The following is a 5,000-nucleotide window of genomic DNA, read 5'->3' as shown; positions in this document are numbered from 1 at the left end:
GTCACTCGTTTTTTACCTTCTGGTTTAACAGGTGTACTTTTTACTTGGTAATATTTTTTCTCACATAATGATTTGAATATTTTATAATTTCATTTAGATTTTAATGTTTAAATATTTTAATTTATATTTCAAATTAAATTTTAATAGGACTTTAACTGTCTTGGGAAACAAGATGATAAAGTGTCTTCATATTCAACTAACACACACACACACACACACACATATATATATATATATATATATATATATATATATATATATATATATATATATATATATACAGGGTGGTCCAAAATTAGGTGGAAAGTGTGTGGAATAGGTTATTTGCTTTTGTATTTTGTTTACAATAAAATTTAAAGGATTTTGTATTATTGCTCACAATAAAATTTATTTGTCAAAGCAACAATTGTGCTGGTAAATATAATTGCATGCATATGTAATCTCAAAATAAATGCAGTTATTTATTATCCACCTACTTTTGGACCACTTTATATATATATATATATATATATATATATATATATATATATATATATACATATACATACATACATACATACATACATACATACATACATATAGTAACTTACTACCTATACCCAGAAGGTTGGCTTACCAGTGTTATTATTATTATTATTATTATTATTATTATTATTATTATTATTATTATTATTATTATTATTATTATTATTACTAGCTAAGCTACAGCCCTAGTTGGAAAAGCAGGATGCTATAAGCCCAAGGGCTCAAACAGTGAGGAATGGAAATAAGGAAACTAAAAGACGTAATCAACAATTGAAATAGAATATTTCAAGAACAGTAACAACATTGAAATAAATCTTTCATATATAAACTATATTGCTTTCCTACAATTGCACCATTCAACTCTATCCTATTCTCACATTTTTTCTTTTTAAATACCAAGTCCCTTCCTTTGAAATACGTCTTTCTAACCTCCTGTACAACCCGTTTCTATTCCTTCATGTCTTCCTACTTCATCATAGCACCTCTGACCTTCTTGTTTATCCTTTCAACTATGATAATACCCTTTTTTATACAGCTTACTGTCTCCACATTTCTCACTATATTAACTCACGTCGGCTTGTATCAACAGATCAACTTAATTGCCTTTTGATTTTGAGACCTTTAATCTTTCTAAATAAACAAGTATATATAAATACACACACACACACATATCTATAATATATATATATATATATATATATATATATAGTGTATATAATATGTATAATATATGTATATATATTTATATATATTTATATATATAAATACATATATATATATATATATATATATATATATATATATATATATATATATATGTATTTATACACGTGAAATGATTGAAACCAATCAGTGTATATATATGTATATATGTATGTATATATATATATATATATATATATATATATATATATATATATATATATATATATATATATGAGCTTGTCACCTAAGTTTCCTGAATTTTGTATTTTATGTAATTTATGAAAACAAACGTATCCAAGGTAAAGAATAAAAATTTCCATAAGCACAAGGCAACTTTCTCATTTATTTTTTTATTTCAAAAGATATATTTAAATTATATATCTAACCACTTATATAAAACGGTCAGAATATTCATTCAAGTTCTAGCTGAGGCGATAGTAAAGAAAATAAAAGAAACACGAAGAGTAATAGCTGATCTGAATAAGGTCAAATCACCCTTGATTACAATATAATCAACCTTCAGTGCAATTTAACTGATTTTTACTCTAGACACCACTCTTCATCGTTAAAAATATACATACACATACGCACGCACAATAACACTATTTATCTATGTATTCTGTATGTATGTATGCATATATATATATATATATATATATATATATATATATATATATATTACTAATGACTGACGATACCTTAACTTGGTGAAAGGGCTTCCGTATTGCCATGATCAGCAAAGCTGTTCTAGTCAGGGTTGGTTTTCTATTAGCCATCAGACGAAAATCTTCCACCATCACCAATCTTCACTGGCCAACGTGGTGATAAAAACTGGCCAAACCCCAGACATGAATTGACATGTCTGAGGCTTTTGTCCTGCTGTGGACTAGGAACACTGTATTTCTTGTTTTGTATATATATATATATATATATATATATATATATATATATATATATATATATATATATATACTGTATATATATGCGATAAGAATTGTATCATTATTAATGAATATGTGTTGACAGAATTATTGATATATGTTGAAAGAATATAACCATAAATCAAACTCTCTCTCTCTCTCTCTCTCTCTCTCTCTCTCTCTCTCTCTCTCTCTCTCTCTCTCTCTCTCTCTCTCATTAGATTTACATAAGAGAAGTTTCGTCTGGTTGAGAGATCACATAAGAAGAATCTCAAATGGAAAGGATCGGAATGGACTTGTGCCTTAGGGGTAGGGAGGGGAGGGGAGGGCATAAGGGCAGTAGGGATGTCCGATTCTAGGTGGGTGTGGTGCGAGAGAGCTAAATTCAAGTGAGGTGGATGAACTAGCCACCAGTCTCTCTCTCTCTCTCTCTCTCTCTCTCTCTCTCTCTCTCTCTCTCTCTCTCTCTATATATATATATATATATATATATATATATATATATATATGTATGTATATATATATATATATATATATATATATATATATGTATATATATATATATATATATATGTATGCGTGCGTGTATACATACACCCATCTACATACAAAAATAGAGAGAGAGAGAGAGAGAGAGAGAGAGAGAGAGAGAGAGAGAGAGAGAGAGAGGAGAGAGAGAGAGACTTAAGCATGCCCACCCTCATATCCTGTATATGAAAACGTGTCGACACCAAAAATTAAATGGACAAACATAAATGTAGTTTTCGTCTTATCCTAAAACTAAAACGGAGCTCTTTGCCCGGAGAGATGTTAACCTTTGATTCTTAGACGCCGCTAAGACATTATATATTAATCATAAACGTAAAGTAGTATATCAAAAAGTCAGAGTGACACACACATACATATAAATATTATATATTACATATATGTATGTATGTATATCCTTTGCGTCAATAGACGTAGGAGGAGACGATGATGATATATATGTATGTTATATGCTAGGTACCCGACCCGTTAAAAATGACAGTTAAATATTTAGGGTGTGACTACTCCCTCTCCCCCCTACCCGAGGGATAGGGAGAGATGGGCGTGACCGGATTATATATATATATATATATATATATATATATATATATATATATATATATATATGTATATATATATATATATATATATATATATTTATTTATATATTTATATATATATGTATATATATATGTATATGGTAGTCCACATAAGGAAAATTGAAAGATGTGTATATGTAGAAATGCTCTACAGTTTCGTCCGCCTCTGGACCTCTTCTTGGAGCGTTCATATTTTAAATATATATATATATATATATATATATATATATATATATATATATATAATGTGTTTGTGTGTATGTATGTATGTATGTAGCCAGACACTTGTACTTCGTTATATATGGGAGATGGATAAATTGGTGTTTTTAGCTCTCTCTGTCTTTACTTTACGTGACATGCGTACTCATTTAACTTCTCTGAGTGACCGGTGTTCGATTCTCTAATCAGATGAAAAGGACAAATGGGCGTTCTCTTAAAATATACCATGCTTCCTTTGACTAAATTAGCCAATTAGGTACTTAGTCTTCATTGAAACATTGCAGGTAGGATTTATAGGACAGGGTGGTAGCGAAAAGGCGTTCATGGCTTCATCCAAAATTAATTGTATCTAATCAGGGCATCTACTAGTAATTCTCACACCTTTCATGAGATACTTTTCGGTATACTTTTTAATATTGCTTGGTGTACTCTCTCTCTCTCTCTCTCTCTCTCTCTCTCTCTCTCCTCTCTCCTCTCTCTCTCTCTCTCTCTCTCTCGATTTATAATAAATCACTTATTATTTTATTTATTCTGTTGGTTGCTAATTTTGATAACATTACACGTGTTTTTCCACTACGTTTTCTTTCCTTGTGTTATGCATAGATGTACAACGTTTCACTGAAAATTAGTGTTACATAATGTTTCGAGGTGATCTTAAATGGCCTTTCTTTCGTGTTTTTACTCATTTTGTTATTCGTAATGATAGATGTTTGTATATTTTGGTGAACATAAGGAATACATTCTCTCTCTCTCTCTCTCTCTCTCTCTCTCTCTCTCTCTCTCTCTCTCTCCTCTCTCTCTCTCTCTCTCTCTACGGGCTGCCAACGCAAGAGGCCGTGTTTTGTATAAGGTAAAACGATCTAGAAGCAAGCAACTCTCTCTCTCTCTCTCTCTCTCTCTCTCCTCTCTCTCCTCTCTCTCTCTTCTCTCATCCTCTCTCTCTCCTCGTTTTCTTGGCTTCAGTCTGAAATCAAGAATATTTAATATTCAAGTATTTTGATGATTCGTAACTTGGAGTAAAGGGTCCTATGAGAGATTTATCATCTGATGTAACAAAAACTTGAAGTAAATATCCTTGTGTCAGATTCAGATTCAGATTTCCATGCACTTTTTATCTGACCCCCAACTGTTAAGTAAAAGGGCTGATTATGGGTATCTTGGGGCTGCGTCATTGAGTGAAGAGAGTGACACACATACGTGACCTTTAATTATGGGACGCACATGTGTGACCTTTAGGCGGTCTAGAACTTTTTGGCGTAGATCTTTTGGCATTGGACATTTTGTCGTATATACTTTGGCTTTCACACTATTTGGCGCACAAAACTTTTGGAAGAAATTTTGGCGTATGGTTTTTGGCATAGACGTACGAACTTTATGAGAAGGTTATTAACAAATGAAAAATTCGTATTTATAATTGTGTGCCTGACTTTAATAATCTAAACAGAATTACGTACCTAGCAGTTCCTCAACTGAGATTGATAGTGGCCTCTTCCTGAAATACAGTGTT

The sequence above is a fragment of the Palaemon carinicauda genome, chromosome 44, assembly GCF_036898095.1.
Source record: "Palaemon carinicauda isolate YSFRI2023 chromosome 44, ASM3689809v2, whole genome shotgun sequence".
Lineage (NCBI taxonomy): Eukaryota > Metazoa > Arthropoda > Malacostraca > Decapoda > Palaemonidae > Palaemon > Palaemon carinicauda.
The sequence above is the reverse complement of the archived record's forward strand: the minus strand, read 5'-3'. Positions refer to the sequence as shown.